The 19,603-nt window shown below is 37.7% G+C and overlaps 1 protein-coding gene and 1 pseudogene across 1 annotated transcript in view; both read right to left on the minus strand.

Moving 5' to 3' along the window:
• FGD4 (FYVE, RhoGEF and PH domain containing 4) overlaps window positions 1–19,603 on the minus strand; it is a 194,538-nt gene that overhangs the window by 108,429 nt on the left and 66,506 nt on the right. The gene's annotated exons all lie outside the window — the stretch shown is intronic.
• LOC133101045 (small nuclear ribonucleoprotein E-like) lies at window positions 11,732–12,065 on the minus strand (annotated as a pseudogene).

A 19,603-nucleotide genomic window follows, 5' to 3' on the forward strand; every position in this document is an offset into this window, starting at 1 on the left:
ACAAACACAGGTGCAATAGTTTAAGTCGTTCAGGCAACAATGTTCATGTGCTCTGTTGCAGGAGTGAGACCGAGAGATCATGAACCTGCTGCTCCCTCATACTGCATACAGCATGACCCCGAAATACAAAAGGAATTATTTCTTCTGGTGCCAAAGCAAAGAAGCAGCAATCTATTCCAATCCTGAAAAACACACACATTCTGGATTGGTCTTAACGAGAGAGTTGATCTCCAAAGCTATGCCTTCCTAAGGGAATTCTCAAGGACTTTTTGTACTCTATACAAGTTTTACTTAATGTGCTGACTTTAGAATCTAAATATCAAGAATAAGATATGACTTAATTATATTGTGCTGGTAATGATAGAAGAAGAAAAATTCTGGCCTGCTATGGATGAAGATGAAGATGAGAAAAAGAACAACTCAGGCTGCCTTGGATGTTGTTCTCTCCAACGTTTCCATCATTTTAACTGCCCGTTATCTTTTTAGATGACAAAACTGAAGATCTATTCCTTGAATGTTTAAAACTGTTCAAAGGTTCCTCATTCTTTATAGGATACAGTAAAAATTTCTATGCAAACCAAGGTCTCCATTCTCAAATCCTGCCCTACCTTAGCTCAAATTCTACTCAGCTACCAGCAGTTCCCAGGCCCATCATGCCTCCTTGCTTTTGCTGCCTCAGACTATAATTCCCAGCCCACTTCACCTGTACAGTCAATCACCTGTTCCTGTCTCCTACACCCCTCCACTGTGTCACCAATCATACTGAATGCAACTGAACGGTTAACAGATTGTTAGTTGAGCACTGTGTGGGTACAGACCATTTCTAATTAGGTTCTTTATCCAGAACCTAGCAAAGGCAGATGGACATGCAAAAAGTCTTCTTTTGGAGGTGATGAATATGTTTATGGCATAGATTAGGGTGATGGTTTTACAAATGTATACTTATCTCCAAAGCTCGTCAAGTTATATACATTAAATACGTTCAGCCTTTTGTATGTCAATCATGCCTCAATAAAGTGTTTTCTTTTAAGCACTTGTTGAATAAATGAATGTGAGGAGTGAGAGAGTGAATGGAAGAGATCAAAGAAAAATTTATCCTATAGAGAGAAGGAAAATAGTACTCCTAGGTTTTCACTGCCAACCATAGAAATTACACTGTTCATTTATTTGTTTAATTGTGTATTATCTGTCTCCCCCTCTATTATGTAAGTTCACTAAGGATCCTGGCACCCATTGTGTCCCATGCCCTGTCCTCCACACCTGCAACACTGCTCAGCATAGAGTACATGTTCAATAAATATTTGATAAGTGAATGCAAGGTTAACACTGATAATAGTAACACAGGCAAAGAAGCAATGTCTCAATAGGCAGTAGGGTGGTCCTGAGCAAGGTGAAGCAGATGGGTGGGGTGAGCAGAGCAGAGGGAAGGGAGGCTGGATAAGCAAACACAGGTTGTATGTCTCCAGCAATGTCCACAGAAGAAAGTGCATTAACTCACAACAGAAATATACTAACCAGGTGACAAGTGTGCCCTAGAATGGAACTGTATTTGTCCTTCAGGCTGTCCTTCCTCAGTGCTCCACCCCTACCTGCTCTGGGCTCCATAATCACCAAGCAACATCCTGATCATGATTTTACTTCTATAGATACAGATACAAGGGCGAGAACCTGCAAACTAAAAAACACAAACAGGACTTCCCTGGTGGCGCAGTGGTTAGGAATCCGCCTGCCAATGCAGGGGACACGGGTTCGAGCCCTGGTCCGAGAGGATCCCACATGCCGCGGAGCGGCTAAGCCTGTGTGCCACAACTACTGAGACTGCGCTCTGGAGCCCGCGGGCCACAACTACTGAGCCCACGTGCCACAACTACTAAGGCCCGCACACCTAGGGCCCGCACACCTAGAGCCCGTGCTCCGCAGCGGGAGAGGCCACCGCAGTGAGAAGCCCTCAAACCGCAACGAAGAGTAGCCCCCACTCGCGGCAACTGGAGAAAGCCCGCGCGCAGCAGTGAAGACCCAACTCAGCCAAAAATAAATAAATAAATAAATTTATTAAAAAAAATAATAACAATAAAATAAAATAAAATAAAAAACACAAACATCTAGTTGGCTTGGCAGTTACATTTTTTAAAAAAGTTTAGGCATTTATGAAAAATATATGTTTCTTATGACCTTGGTTACTGAGGGAATCATCTTTCAAAGCTGCCCTCCCCTTGGGCACATTGAAAATTGCATCTGTGAGACTTTAGGGTGATACCCCAATGTTCTGTTCCTCATCAAGGTAACAACGTAGGAAGTCAGTTGGCTTTACCCATATCTTTGTATTCCACATGCAATACTCAACATTAGCTGTTTCTGCAACTCAAGTTCTGTAACCCTGGACAAGCTGCTTAATCTTTATGGACCTCAGATTCTTCTCTGACAGATCCTTCCAATCTCTAAATTATGTGAAAATAAACATTTAGCAACGTATAATAGGGATCTAAAAAATCTCTAATAGATTCCATCTGTTTGCCTTATGGAAATACATCTTTATGGAAATAAATCTGGGTTCAGGATCAGGAAATTGGCAAAAATTTTAAAAGAGCACAGGGTTTAAGCAGACAGGGAGGAAGGAAACAACTGCTTACAGGGGAAGTCAGTAACTCAACACCTTTATTACAATAGAACAATTACAGCCCCCACAGAGTAGGGGTTATTTGTAAAAATATGGAATTTTTCTAAGGATAAGGTATTGCTAGATACCTTCATACAACTCCATCAAGCCATCACTGGGCTTAAAGTGGCGACAACTGAATGAGAAAGGTATGAGTGTGTTACACAAAACTGTTCCAAGGATCTGCTGCTGCCTACATAGACCCATTGCCAATTTATAGAAAGTTTGCCTTTTTATTTTACAGAAGCATAGGAGTAGTTATAAAAACAGAAGAAGAAATATCTCAGAAGAAACTGATGATAATCAAATATATGGCACACTCACAGAAAGAAAAATCCTGCCAAATGCAACCACCTTTGAGCCATGGCTTTTGGGTGAGTTTACATCATTCATGTACACATTGTATATAGGTGTCACACCCTGTAGCTCTACATCTAACACAGCAATGCAAAATTTTTACTGATGCACAAAATTAACTCATTCTAAGCGTTTCTTGAAACCATGGCAAAATGGAACTGTAGGAGAGGGCAAAAGAAGGCAATTTTTACTACATCTATTTTAAAAAGTCACATTTTTATGCAAACAGCTTCAATACCAGGGACATGTGAACAAAGCAGCATCAGCAATGACAGCATCAACAGGTACTCCTTTCCTTCAAATCCCTAGTGTTCCATCGTCTCAGCGCAAGGGCCAAATGGACCACCAGGGCCAAAAATAGTTAACAGCAAAAATGGATTATGAATCTGTATCCCAAAAGCAAAAAAGGCTCAGTTTAGAAGTTAGACAGAATGTGGCAATAACAGGAAGAAAAACGTAATAATTTAACTGCTGTTTATGAGCTCTGTGGTCTACTTATTCAAATAGTTAAGTCAGGCAGCATTCCAGCATAATGTGTCAAAGAAGCAGAAAGACTTGACTGTTTGTACCGAACTAGTGGTGGGTTGACATGCTGTCTACTCAGACTGTTATGGATTTGAATCATTCCAGGCACTTTATTCAGAGTTTCCAATTTGTCATCTATATAATACTTTTATAAGAAATAACTCTAAATAAGGGTTGCTTTACATATTTACAAACATAAAGCTAAACTTGCCATTTACTAAAATCTTAAGTTGTACTGAAGGACTGAAAAGCGTCATGCCATCAAAGAGTTTGAAAAGTTGGAAGAAGGGTCACAAAGCACTGAAATCTAGCACCTCCCTCCACCCTCAGAGACAAGGACAGTGGGTGCTTCACAGCTGACCTGACATTCTCAAAAGACTTGGACCAAAAGACTGTGGACATGGTAGTTACCAAAAGACTGTGGACATGGTAGTGGGTCTCACCACTGACAATGTTTGTGAATGGAAGTGAACACATCACCATGAGCAATAAGAGATACCAGGTCCAAAAACCACACCCCCTCGAGGGAACTAACTTCATGGGACTCACTAGTAGGGATCACAGGTGCTTCAGGGACTGTCCCACTGCCCATTCCTCTTCACCAATTTCAGAAAGTGTGACCCTAAGCTTCTTGTCAGTGGCTGATGGAACAAAGTTTTTCAACACATTCTGAACACCCCTGTGGCTTTATTCTTTATTACTCAGAAAAATCAGTCAAGAAACATATTAATAAACATATTTACAAGTGAAAACAAATGATTAAGTGCCTGCCAATACCTACAAAATACTGGGATACATTCTGACATAAATACCCACTTAAAAAAACACAATCTTATAACTTTAACTTAGTAACAATCAAAATAGTAAGGAAATTCACAAACACTTAGAGCACTTGAGAAGCGTACTGATCTGCCCAGCTCACCTCAACTGCTTGAGTAACCACATCCCATCCCAGGCACACAGATGCTCACACACTTCATACCCATTCACTCATAGGCTTTTTCAGGTTTCTAAGACACAAAGTAATAAAGGCAACATAAACAGCCTAATGTTCTTAAATTATCTCATTTCCTCCCAAAACTTATATTGCTTATGAACAATTGTTTTTATGGGTGAAAATTTCATCCAAATAATACAACATTCACTTAAAATTTTTTACAGATGCTGCCAAGGAAATTTTCAGGCAGATACATAGCTATTATTACTGGAAAAGATGCTTTTTTAGAGCTAGTATGCACCTAATCTAATTTTGCATATTAAAAAACTTTACAATAATAAGAATAATATAATGTATTGATTAGACCAGTAAGCACAAAAGAAAGTAAGAATTTTAGCTACAATAAGTCAACTACAATAAATACCAAGAACCCACAATTAGCAGTCAGGCCTGAAAACCTGTTCTTGAAGTAAGAACATGAGTCCTTGACCAATACAAGGTTATCTAATTTTATATTATAATAATAAAAAAAAAAGAAAATCAAACAAGTAGGGCCTGTTGGCAATGACCTTTTCTAGCTCTCTGGGCAGCCACTGACCCACTGGCATGAATGTCCAAGATGACAGCAGAACAGCACAATTAGAGGAACTAAAGCTGCATTAGCAAATCCTCTCCTTGCAACCCCTTCCTATATCAAATAAAAATGGCAGACCCAGCTAGACTCACAGATCCCTGGCGCTACGGTTTAAATGATAGGAAAACTTACACAAAAGAAGTATCCAGAGTACAGACAGCACTCTTTTTGTTTTTCACTTTCATGTTTTAGGGCACAGTTTTGGGGAAGGGGATACAATGCTGCTTTACAAAGGACATAGAAGTCCCTTGTTTGAGCTACCAACCTCTTAGCCACACAGAAAAATGTCAGTCATCCATTTGTTAGCACCAAAATCTCCTTCTACTGCTTACAATATGCACCACACATTTTAAGGGGCTGTTCAAACAGAAAAACAAAGGCAGCCCTTGAAATAGAAGCGGATCTTCCTAGCTTTGCCCCTTCCTTTATCACTTATGCCTACATGCCTGCCGTTAAAGCACTGTCACATTGTTTCCACATGCTGAGGCCCTTGAAACTTGTGCAAAAGCATTGCAAAATAAAACTGCATAAACATCAGATTACAAAACATGAGCTAGTAATAGTAGGTCAGTCATGTGGGCCAGAATAATGATTAATAAAATCATAACTTACAAATGTCCCTGACCTGAGACATTTTTTTACTTGAAGACATTGAACACGTTGTGGTCATGGGTGTATTTCAAAAAGCATATTGGTACAAGTCACTCTGAGAAACCATTTAAAATGATTGTCTTTTTGCCACTTTCAGTGGTCATAATACAATTTCAGAGGCATGAAAAATTTTTAAAGATTAAAGAACAATTCTTTCATTTTTCCAACATCAACATGTAATTGTATAGGTATAACTGAGCTGCTTAAAATCAGTCAACAGAAGTGTGTAATGCTGGAGGCTCCTTCCAGAAAAGCTTATAGTTCCCTTTCCTTGGACCACATAGAGATAATGCCCCACACCAAATGTAGTACAAACTGGATACACAGTACTAGGATTACTTACCTTATAAAAGCTGAATTTATTCCTCTTGGTTAGAAGTCACAAATGGTTAAGAAGTAAAACTCCCTTCATTTGTTCTTCTAGTGAGCCAAATCTAGCCTCCCATTAACCCAGTCCATTGCAGATAATTTCACACAGCACACGCTCCCAGTTTCCAGCCCAGCAAGGATAATCACATTCCGGCGGGGAGTGAACAGATGGTGGATTCCATGGTAACCAGCCCTCCTAAGGCGATTGGTAGAAGTGTGTGACTACTGCTTATTGGGTAACAATCGCTGTCTTTGTGCTCCAGCCTTGCAAATCCTAAAGGAAGGAACGAACATATAGCCACTCACATGCGCAGGGGCTTGCCTAGCAGGTGTTTGGCTATTTAAACAAGGCAATACAGGCCAATTAAAAGCTGTCCTGTAAATCTACCCTTGGAGGTACAAAGTCCTATCATGTCAGATAGCGTCCACTGCTCATTCAGGGAGAAAGGTCACATGAGGCTTAACTTGACAAACAGAAAATAAAACTTGAAAGTTAACTTGAAAATTCAAGATAACGCATTCCAGAAATCTAAGCTGCATCAGTAAGTCCTTTTCTGATTTACAATCCACATCAGAAGTGAAACTCGTTTTGTATTTAGATATTTTTAAATAAAATTTTCAAATTTGCAAAACTTAGTTTGAAAATAAAAGTTTTCAAAATCAATTGTCTTATAAATGTACACATAATAATTTTTTTAAACTTATATAAATTCATTTTTACTGTTTTTGTTGATTTGGAAGGAGAGGAAGAGGCTACTAAACTTCAAATTTTCATTAGGGCCTTATGCAATTATAGGATTGAAATCTCTTGGTTACATACTCTCTACTGGGTTTAATTTGTTTCTGCATCCATGAAAGTTAAATGCCAATTCAGCAGGAAAAGAGCTTTCCCCCAATCCGTGGTGCTCAAGGAATCAGAGAATACGTCCTTGGAAGAGCAAAATGGCTGAAAACCAAATATATACCACACCTAAACCAACTACTGGAAAAAATGCATAAATCTAAAACAGATAAACTCTTAGCACTCAAAATAAATCCATCAGAAATAAATTTTTTAAAGGCAAGGAAAAGAAATAATTAGGATAAGCTTAAAGCAAAAACTAAATAAAACAAAAATTGTGAGCTGTGACTAGACTTTTAGGTCTTAATTACCTCATTACTCTATGGTTACCCACTATCCTAAATTTAGGACTTCTTTTCTTGGCATGAACAGAAATGAGACACAAATGTTGAAAGGAAAAAGACAAAATTATTATTTGCAAATGATACGATTCTATTGTAGAAAAAAAAATTCAAAGAAATCAAGGATATTATTTATAATACCCGAAATTTAGTGATGTGGCCAAACATATCAATATAATTCCTTTATAAGGCAAAAACTATCAGAATACTGGTAAAATTTACTAACAAGGGCACACAACACTTGGGAATAATATTATCAAGAACTGTGTATGAACTATTTGGGGAACAAAGAAATGAACTCTTATCAGAAGAAATAAAACTAAATGGAGAGAAATAATGCATTGCTAGATACAAAGATCCATTTTAAAGATGCCAATTCTTCTCAAATTACCAGATAGTCAGTCTTCTAGTAAATTTATATATATATATATATATATATATATATTACATATATATATGTATATATGTGTGTGTGTATATATATATATAGTCTTCCAGTAAAATTTCCAACATACTTTAGGAAATAAATTTAACAAAGTGATTCTAAAGTTTATTTGGATTAAAAAAATGAAAATACCAATGAAAATTCTATGAGAGGAGTACTAATGGGTAAAATAACTGTACCAAGTTTTTTAAACATGTTAAAAATACTATAAATATACAGCTATCTCCCAAATTCATAACTCCAGGACAAATCTCTTTCCCCGTGAATTGCAGACTCTTACATCTAACTACTTACTGAACATCTCTGCCTGATTAATGTTTAATAAATATCTCGAACATAACATCCCAAAACTCAACTCCCAATTTCTCACCGAAACCTGCTCCTCCTGCATCCTTCCTTGTTTTGGGAAACAGCAACTCCACCATTCCAATCACTTGAGCTGAAAGCCTGAGAGCCCATCTTTGACTTTTCTCTTTCTTTGACATCTTCACATACAACCTGACAGCTCATGACATGGGCTATTTCTTCCAATATGGCCACTTCTAATATGGCCCCTCCACCACTTCCACCTGGTCTAGGCCATACCACCTCTCACCTGGATTCCTTAATAATTTCCTAATTAAACTCTCTGCTTCCACTTTGCCCTGTACAGGCTATAAAACCTAAGCGGATAATGAGAATTCTCTTCTCAAAACTGACTTTCCCCTTGCACTGAGGATGAAAGTTCCATTCTGTATGAGGGCTTAAAAAGCCCTTAATAACCTGCACCTCACCCCCATTAACTCACTTGATTCGTCTCCCACAACCCTCTCCTCCCTTCCGTGAGCTCTCCAGGCAGAGTCTGACGTTGTCTCTTCTCCTCAGCACCTTTTCAGTAACTTGGACAGTGACAGTGTTTACTACAGGCCAGAGTTCTCTGCACACATCTCCACTTACAAACTGAGAGCCCCTCAAAGCCAGGGACCGTGCCACTCTGATCTTTGTGCTCCTGGTGCCAAGCAAAGGTCCTTATACACAGTGAGTACTTACTGAATCTGCTGAATGAATAACAGCTTGCTGAAGAATTTTTTATTCTAGGGCAAATTTAGAGGCAACTTAAGAATCTAATAATAGGTGAATGGTTATGCAAATAAGAATGCATTCAACTTGATAGAACATCATGCAGTTATTAAAAATATGGTCATGGACTTCCCCGGTGGTCCACTGGTTAAGACTCCGCTTTCCAGTGCAGGGTTTGATCCCTGGTCAGGGAACTAAGGTCCTACCTGCTGCAGGGTGCAGCCAAAAAAGTTTAAAAATAAAATAAAAATATGGTCACAAAGACTGTGTGGCATAAGGGAAATGTGAATGGTATAATAATAACAATGGGGACTTCCCTGGTGGTGCAGTGGTTAAGAATCCGCCTGCCAGTGCAGGGGACACGGGTTCGAGCCCTGATCCGGGAAGATCCCACATGCCGCGGAGCAACTAAGCCCGTGCGCCACAACTACTGAGCCTGCGCTCTAGAGCTCGCAAGCCACAACTACTGAAGCCTGCGCGCCTAGAGCCTGTGCTCCGCAACAAGAGAAGCCACCCCAGTGAGAAGTCTGTGCACCGCAATGAGGAGTAGCCCCTGCTCACCGCAACTAGAGAAAGCCCGCGCGCAGCCAACGAAGACCCAACGCAGCCAAAAATAAATAAATAAATTTATAAAAAAAAATAATAATAACAATGTTCTATTTACTGAGTCCCTAGTATGTGTTAGGAACTATAATAAGCACTTTACAAATATTTTATTTAAACCTCACAGAGATTATGAAGTAGCTATTACTATCCTCATTTTTTAGTTATGGAAACAGACTCAGAAACTAAGTTCTTTGCCCTACATCTAACTGCTGAGACTAGAACCTCATGTAAGACCAAAGCTTGGGTCTGATCATTAAGCCACACTACCTCCTGGAAGTAGAGGGAAAAAAATACATAACTGAGTACTCACTATGAACAGCTACATAAAAAAGAAAAGATTCTTAGGAAGAAAAGTCTAAGCCTCCGTGTCTCAAAATTATAAGAGCAGCTGTGAGAAAGAAATATTGGTGATGTTTTCCTTTCTCTGTTTTCCAAAATTTTTAATGTCATAAATGATAATTTTCTAAAAATAATATTTATTCTTCCTACACATATTTTTCAATGTTCACCCCACTATGTTCTTGGGTGGATCTACTAACTATCAAGAATAAAAAAAACTAAAAAGAATCTGGCTTATAGTTTCTAGGAAATTGATTCTGTCAGAATTACTCAGAAAGAAAAAAAAAGGCAGATCTAAGAAAGGCAAATAAGTAGTAGTGTCCTCTTTAGCTCCAGGTTCACCTCTGGCTGTTCTAACATTGTCTCCACAACAGCACCTCAAGCCACACTGCTCAGAATCTAATAATAGGGTCCCCAAACTTAAGCTGTAGGACACGTGCCAAATAGCCAATAATCCCCATAAAGGTTCTCGAGATAAAAAGGTGTTGGAAGCAGAGACGCCTGATAATTTATCTTCTTCAAATACTGGGCAGTCCGCAGTGTTGCCTAGAACTTGTTACAAGCAGTCACTGTGCCAGCTGAGCAGTGATCAAATAACCTTGGGAATATTGTTCTATCTCCCTTCACTATTGAATCTATACCTAGGCACATATTTTTGGAATGTTTTTAAGCCCTTAGCTTTTGCAAAGCTCAATGATAGAAAGACTCCCTAATTAGAAATTCAGAAACCTGGACTCTAGTCCCTGCTTAACCACTGGTATGATATGGCAAGCCATTGCCCTCTCTGGTCCTGTGCACTTCAGTCACAGAATGAGAGAACTAGGTTAGATCATCTTCAAAGATCTCTTCTATTCTAAACTAATGAGAATGAATGTTGGAGGAAGGAGGATTCCTCCTCATTCTTACTGGTTTCAGCAGAAAAGGAGAAAGGGGCTAGAGCAGCAAGGACAAGAACAAATATTTATTTGTTTTCCAAAATGAAATGGCATACTAAAAATGTCTGGGTACAACCCTTAGGTGTGGTATGACTGAAAGGTCTGAGCAGGAGGTATTACTAAAGTACCAGGTGAGATGGCAATTGTACCCACAACAAAGATGCCCTGTGCAGGTGCACTTCGAGTAACATTACCACCAGCTCAGTTCTCGCCACATTCTCTTTTTCTTGCTGAAACTCCTTCTTGACAAATAGCTCATATTATGAAGTGAGTGGATACTGTTAGGGTTTTGTCTGTGAATATGAAACAGACTCAAGTTACCTATCTTAACTGGAGATAAATTTATCATGTAAGCCTAAGAAGCACCAGGTTAAACAACAGAGTTAACCAGTCACAGACACTGAAACACAAAATGCAACGTCTGTAAAGAGGTGACATTTTCTTAGATATTTTCAGTGTGTACCAAGAATTTTGTATTTTTGCTTAACATTCTATGTAAGATTTTTTTTTATTTGACTGTTTTGCAATTAGTTCTATTAGTTCTATGAAGATGATTTAGAGCAAAAATATATTTGCAAGGTACGAAGTACCTGACAAGTAAAAGAAAACATTGAAATAAATGGAACTTCTCTGCCCAGTTTGCAAGGTGTTAACAATGATGGAGTAACAAATTCCCTGGCGGTCCAGTGGTTAGGACTTGGCGCTTTCACTGCTGTGGCCTGGATTCAATCCCAGGTGAGGAAAGGAACTAATATCCCTTAAGCCACGTGGTGCGGCCAAAAACAAAAAACAAACAAAAACAAAAAACAATGATGGAGTAAAAAGTTTAGCCTGATTTGATGGAAGCATTTCTTTTTTAAAGGAAACAATGTAAATATTTTAATAAAAACAATCCCACAGCATTTATTGTCATCTGGTAACAACATAAAGGTGAGCAAAACAATATGAATAAATGCTTTAGAACTACACTTCTAACAAAGGACACCTAAAAAAACTGTATTGCCTTCTCAACAATTTCTCACTTCATTGATCATTTCTAGTTGGAGACACTCTGGAGCAGAGTAATGTTATCTCCTTTAAGCATGATCCGACCTAGTTGTTTTCTTGACTTTGTTTTAGAATGAATCTCTTCTGCATCATCTAATACGAGGTTCATATACTCATCAAAACCAATGATACAGCCCTCTATCCGCATATTCACTTACTCATAAAGCCACACCTGAATCCGAGATCTATTTTGCAAGTATCTGAAGATGAGATTGATTGGCTGCACCATCACCTTCTGCACCTTCTGGCCCTGGCCCCGGTACGCCATGGTGGAAGCTCACAAAGACCACACTATCCCGCACACTACCTCAAAAAGCAACTTCCGGAATCGGAAGCATTTTTTTTTAATTGCCCATCATTCCTCTGATACGGTTAGCATATCAGAGAAGTACTTTCCTTTCCCAGCTACCACACTGCAAAGAAAACAAGTGTTGAAGATAAGTCTATGTCAGAGGGTCTCAGAGTGCTAGACCTTTTTTGTCAAAGTCCAACCATTGGGACTCTAACCCAGTTCTACCAATGCCCCAGGGATATTTTTTTATTAAAATCAGAAGGATAATATATCTTAGTCAAATGAGAATAATGGGATCCAATTCTTCACATCATGAGATTATTGCTATCTTCATTAGGGTAATATTCCCTCTCTTTCCATATATTTAATGTTGACTCTAAAACAGAGGCTGGAGGAAAGTATACAAATATCTGGGTCCTAGACTGTTGCCTTCCCCATTCTTCATTCTTATCCACATTCTTTTAAGAAGTGATGCATCTGAATCGGAATCTAGATGTTTTAATTCTTTTTTCTTTGTCTAAGAAACTTTCTGAAATATATGAAAGTGAAGACTCTCTTTGGGGAGTACATATATATAACATAATATATATTTATGTTAATACATTAATTATATTAGTAACTATATTTTTACAAATATTTGTGACAAGTGGAAAAAGGATTAAGAACAAAGAATGTTGTATAAACAAGACTTATTGGGGATCTACAATTTGCAAAGTTCCAACCTAAAAACTCTACAGACAAAAAAAGGAGACACTGGTTCCTTTCTCTTGATGAGTTTTTAATATGTTCCCACAACAAAGACTTTCACCTCTTTGAGAGGTGAGGGGTGGAAATGCGTTAACAACTGTTATAGATGTCTAGTACTAGGTAAGTGAAAAAGATATACCACACAAACATCATTCTGTAAAAATTATCAAAATATCAACATTATGAACCTTCTTTTTTATACTTTAGGTGCTGAGATCAGGCCACTATGAAAATTATGTCAATCCCAGTTTTGTGCTCATAAAATCCAACGCTGAACAGTTAATCCTCACAACTCAAAAAATATCCTAAAGGACCAAAGCATACAAACATCTATTGCTCTAGATCAAAGCTATGCAAAAACTGTTTAGCATAAGTTCTACAGGGTTTCCTTTGGGAACGAAAGCAAATTCATCAAAAACCGAATGATCAACTGAACCCTTATTGTTGAAACCTAGGGATTTATGGGCATGCCTCTGAGATAGTGCAGGTTTGGTTCCAGACCACCGCAATAAAGCAAATATTGCAATAAAGCAAGTCACATGAATTTTTTGGTTTCCCAATGTATATAAAAGTTATGGTTACACTATAGTGTAGTCTGTTAAGTGTGCAATAGCATTATGTCTTAAAAAAACAATGTACATACCTTAATTAAAAAATACTTTATTGCTAAAAACTGTTAACCATCATCTGACAATGCAGGGTTGCCACAAACCTTCAGTTTGTAAAAAATGCAATATCTGCAAAACTCAATAAAGTGAAGCACAAGACAACAAGGTATGCCTGTATTTATGGTCTCTCATCTGATCTCATAAAATCAATTCTTTCTAACCTAACTTTACCTTTTTATCCCAAATCCAACCCCAGAAAGAGGAAAGTAGTCTAGTTTTGTGGGCAAGGGTCCTTTGAGACTAGGACTAAGGTGTATCCAACTGTGAACATTTGAGGCTGTGTGTGTGGCAGAGATATGTATGCGGGATGAGTGGTGTGTGTGTATATATGAGAGTGCACAGGTGGGTGAGAAGGATGTGTGTGCAGGGGGATTTGGGAAAGCTTCTTAATTTGCCTTATGAATTATATCTAAACACCCTGGATTTTCTTTTGGGGTAACCAGAGGATAACCACTTGAATACGGGGCAAATCATGGTCAGTTAATGCTGCGAATACAGATTCCCAAACTCTGGGCAAGATAGGGTATACTTAAAAAATTCTTGCCCCACAACTTATCAGTGGGGAATGACTTCTCAGCTACAACTTCTGAGTTTTGAAGCTTTCATCTAAGAAACAGGTAGATGAATATTTGGTACCTCCCTCTCAAGAAGATCAGTTAGACCACATAGGTGAACCCCCTTTGAATACCTAGAAAACTATATAGTTGTAATAAGTTTTAAACATGTTTAAAGGGGCAGGGGGAAGGGAGACACAACTGTCTACTCTGAGACAAGAATAGCAAAGGATGACTTCCTGTTATGGGAAAAAAAAACCCTTAAGTCTCTTTCAAACCCCCCCTCCCCCCAAAACCCAAAATATCAATAAAACAAAAAAGTTCTTTCTTGGCTCCATTTATATTCTTGTCAAGCTATCTAATCTCATCCCTTTTCTTGTTTACAGTTCTCAAAAAGTGGGAACTCCAAGGTCACTGCCTCCACTTTCTCACCAGTTAGTTGCTCCTTAGCCTACCGGTCTAACATGCACCTGGTCCTGCTCCCACCAAGGCCAGTGGGACGTTGCAATCAGCAAACCCACAGGTAACCATTCAGTTCTTGAACCCCTGTACTTCTCTGGGAGCACCCGGCAGTGCTGACCTCGTTCTCCTTCTTGACATTCTTTCCTCCTGGGCCCCATCACAACCAACTCTCCTGGTTCCCTAGGACTCTCTCCAGTAACTCCTTTCTTCTTTGCTTTAATCAGCAACTCTTTCTCCACCTTCTCCCTCCTCCACACATCCAATCAATCAGGTCTGTTCAATAAATGTTCACTGAATAAACATTCATAAAACATCACCAGTAAATGTGTTTAGATATTATACAGCAACTAGTTGGCCAAATATGAAGTTATTAGTTCAAACATGGAACCCCACTGACTGAATAGAAGCCTTTGATCTTTATAAATAAGAAAAAAAGCCAAATAATATCTTACTGAGTGTATGGTTGGAGGTGGGTAAAAGTAAAGACCTTCCCTTCCCTCATAAGCTGAACAGTTGTGTAGGAATTTAAATACTTACTTCCCTGCCAAGTTCTTACTGCCAAACCTCATTCCTGCCTCAAGTCCCTTGCACTTGCAGTTCCCTCTGCCTAGAACGTTTCATCTAGATTTTCCTCTTGCTTCCGTAACACAATTCATGCAAATCTGCACTTCGATGCCACTTTCTCAGGTAGGTCTTTCCTTCCTCACAACCCCATCTCTGTCCCTTTCTATCGATCCTAGTACCTTGGTCTTTGTTATTTAATAGCACTTATCACTGCCCAACTTTATATTAAATGTTTCTTTTTCACTCTTTTTACTTTTGGCTCCCACCCTATTTTTTAATGGACAAAAGCTTCGATTGGGAACCTCACAAAAGGTCTCCAATAAGCATATAAAAATCATTAATCAGAGATGTGCAAATTAAAATCACAAAATGACACCACTAGATACCTGCCACATGGCTAAAATTTTTTTAGACAAAGTATTGGCTAGGAAGGGGAACTAGAATATTCACACCCTAAAACCACTATGGAAAACCTTTAGGCAATGTCTCCTAAAGCTGAACATACGCATACCCAATAATTCCACTAAAAGATGTACAGTAATGTTCATAGAACCTTTCATTACATAATAATTGATGTTCATCAACAGCAAAATGGAAATAAAAACTATTCACACACACAAAAAATTGCGTACAGTGTGTGTAATGGATAGGCTACAATCTTTGGAAACAGATGATCTTGGACTTGAATTCCAGTTCTGCTATTTACCATGTAATACTGAATATGTAGATATGGGTATATAACCTCATTGAGTCTGCTTTCTCCACCTGAAAAATATGGTCACATCACCTATCTTACAAGATTATTCTAAGGATTAGAAATAATGTGCATATAACACAAAGCACCGTGTCTAATAGGTACTCAGTAAACAATAAGACTAGCATTTAGGAGATATAACTTATATCACTCAGTATCAATTACCAATACTTTTTATACATAAACTTTCTTCCTGTAAAATAAAGATAATGTTTCACCTGCCCTGCCAAACATATCTGCAGCATTTCTGAGTTACCAACACAGTCATCATTGAGACTATACAGGAACCAGGTCATAGCATTTTATTATTCAGCTACTTTACGGACCCCATGTGCAACTGCAGCTGTTGGTCCTAATGCCAGAGGAGCAAATGAGTTGGAAAGATGAAAACAAATGGGCAGGAGAAATGCCAAGAAGTGTGTAAACGGCTGGACAGGAGTCCAATTGGTTCAGTGACAAAGCTGATCCTGAGAACACTGTGTGCACTGTATGCACGCTCTGAAGAAGCATACGCAGGTTGGGACGCCTAAAAAACAATGGGGGCAAAAAAAAACCCCTTGAACTACTGTGGTTTTCAGCCTAATTCTGAGTCTCCTTTGGTCTTATAAATAAGTCTATTCATACTTGTCATTAGAGAATAAAACCTACAGGTCCTATAATAAATCCTACTTCGACATCTTTTTAATATAAAATATATATGTATACATATAATCCGGCGTTTAATAGCAACCAGATCCTAAATTTTAAAGTTACAATAAAAATTAGGAGAAATGACTATTTCTAAGTATAATACATGTTCAATAAAATTTTACTCATTTATAAAGAAAAGTCGGGTAGTAACTTATATTACCATCGAAACTAGTGAGGAGGACACAGAGCAGGGCAAAGAAAAAATAAATCCCCTAAAATCCTGAAATCAAATTTTCCGACCCAGAGTAATTACTTGAAGAATAAGACTCCAAACTTCCATATTTTGATTGTATATTCACATTACTCTAGCTATTTGTATTCTATTAAAATTTATCATCATGCCTATAAAGTTTTAAATGCAAGACACATTTAAGAATTTATAAGTAACTCAAAGTACTCTAAACTCAGTTCCATTCATTCCACAAGGTAGGTCAGTACTCCACGTTGGTGCAAGTCTGTGACATAGGGGCCTCTATACAATGGGAACGAAGAACAACAAGCTTTTTCTTTCTTTTGTGGCTGAACTATTGGGAGAATCTGAGGCCATTTCTAACCTAGTGAAACAAAGAAAAACCAAAGGCTTTGGCTAAAGTCTTGTGAATCTGTGTTATTCCCAGCACCAGTATTTTCATAGCCCACGCTTGTATGCATAGATCTAGTTTTCCATTCACATGAGGCTTGTGGCATAGAAGAACCTGCCTTAGTTAGGGAAGTTCTCTTTCAATGTTCCTCAGTGATCACCTATTTGCAAATATTCTATAGGTCCCACTCCAGTTTTTCTCTATGAAGAAAGCAATGTCATCTACATTTGAAAAATAGCTAGCACATAGGCTCCCTGCCACACAGAAGAAAAAGTTTTTAAAATGTGTGATTTGTAAGTTTAAACAAACATGGAACCTAACACGTTTGTTTAAAATCCTAATTCAATGTCCTTAAAATTCTAAGGTATAGCTATTATTAATATCTTAAATCAAGAATACAAACACAATGGGACTTTTCCCCCCCAAGGCACCTTGCAAAGACAGTCTTTAAAAAATGGTGGTGTTCTCTCAGTTATTTATAATCCAAAATCTTGAAAGATGTTAAATATCTAACAATGGAGGACATATTAACTAAATTAAAGTACTACTTTTTAACAGAATATCATACAGCTATTGAATTTTTACTAAAAAGTTTTGTAATGTGAAACATCTAATGTTATGTGGGAAGGGGAAAGCATGATTTTAAAAATCCATGTAAATTACGACCTCAGCTTTGCCAAACAACAGATACAAAGAGGAAAAACACATCAAAATGTTATCAGTAGTTACACCTCAATTTTTATTTTCTTTCTCCTTACTACAAATCAAAAATATCTGTTTAAAAATGTTTCTCTGAACAAAACATTCATCTAACGCTGTTTTTCAGTTAAATAGAAAAAGACCATGAGAACATTAAAGCTACAACGCTAGGAGGATCTAGGCAAGTCAACTGACTTCAGAGTCCAATAAATCATATGTAATTTCAAGAAATCCTTAAGCTTGTGCATTACCAGTGTACCTTGCTGATGTTTTAGAAGTAGAGGGAATCTTATCCCCAAATAACTGATGAATGAGAGAATATTAAGTGCACAAATAAGTTCTAAGAAACTTGAAGTGTAGCTTTTACATATTAGAAACAGAAGGAAGGAGGAGAAATAGAAACTAGAAATAGAAGGAATGAGGTTATAATAAAAAGGCTCAGCTAAGAAAGGTCAACAGTGATTGCACTTAAAGCACAGTTCACTTTCACTGCTCTCAGGGAACACTGCTATGCTATGAATCCACAGGAAGAAATGCCATTACCTCAAGTAATCATACTTGGGCCATGAAAATAAGAAAAAGTGTACCTTTGTGCTAAAATCACAGCATGAAACCATTCTAGACAAGAGCCAGGATAATTTTTCAATAATGATACAAATTACTTATAATTTAGTAGTAAACAAAGAGACAAATACGTTACTTCATCTACTCATATACTTTGCATACTCAAAAATTTCAAATGTTTTTAACCTATTTCAAAAATGGAAACTGCAAAAACAACAATACTCACAGCCCCCCATAAAGGATTCCTTTCAAACAACATCCAGCAGTGCCTTTTATTCTTCTGATTAATCATACTTATTTCCTGCTTGTGGAGGAATTCGTTGGATATACAACTTGTGGGTAAAATCTATAGGCATTCTGTATTTAGACACCAAACACGCACACATCTTCTGTTCAACATGGTAAAGAACTAACTAAGGGGAAGTGCACAGCTATGTTTCATAACTCCTCTTCTAGCACTGATGCAGCCTTAAAGAACTACGCAAGTAACGAATTTCAAAATTCCACGAAGGTATTTCAAAATGTAGTGAGAGAACTCTAGAATACTGTGGTAAAATGGGAAGGATGGGGCCAACTACCTGTGATTTTATTGTAGTTATAGTCTTTAAATTTATAACAAACTATCCTTTAAAACTAGGTCATAAAGAATCTTAGCATATTTTTTCATGGTCATAAGAAAGTCATAAGAAATGCTGAATAGCAAAACCATATCCATCTCCCCCCAAGCAAAGGGACCTTCTATTTCCTTCCCAGGTTACTAGCAATCCCAAATGACTTCTTCTTTAAAAAAAAAAAAAATCAGGATTTTAAAGGAGAGGCACCAATGAGCAAATTTCAACCCAAATTGTAATTTCCCTTTCATGTGATATTTAGATGGCGTAGTCAGAATCAAACTATAATATCTAGACTCAGTACAACTGTGCAACAGCACTTCTTCAAATTATTGTGTTTCTGAAAGAATAACAAACTGAAAATAGTGTATTACCTTAAAGTACTTGACAGTACTTGAGGAAATTTTGACAGGTAGAATAAAATAAGCATTAATGTAGCTTATGAACCCAGAAGTGGAAACATGGAGAAAACTACTTGGAGAAACACATGCTAAAATCACAAAGCCTTAGAAATTTAGAAATCCTCCCTTTGTATGGATAAGAAAACTGAGGCCAGGAGTGTTAAGGTAGGATAGATACAGACATACTGATATTAGGGAGGCAAGATATATACATTTCAGATATTCTGACAGATTTTTTTCAGTTCAATTTCCATAGCATTATATTTCTAAATTA

The sequence above is a fragment of the Eubalaena glacialis genome, chromosome 11 (assembly GCF_028564815.1).
Source record: "Eubalaena glacialis isolate mEubGla1 chromosome 11, mEubGla1.1.hap2.+ XY, whole genome shotgun sequence".
Lineage (NCBI taxonomy): Eukaryota > Metazoa > Chordata > Mammalia > Artiodactyla > Balaenidae > Eubalaena > Eubalaena glacialis.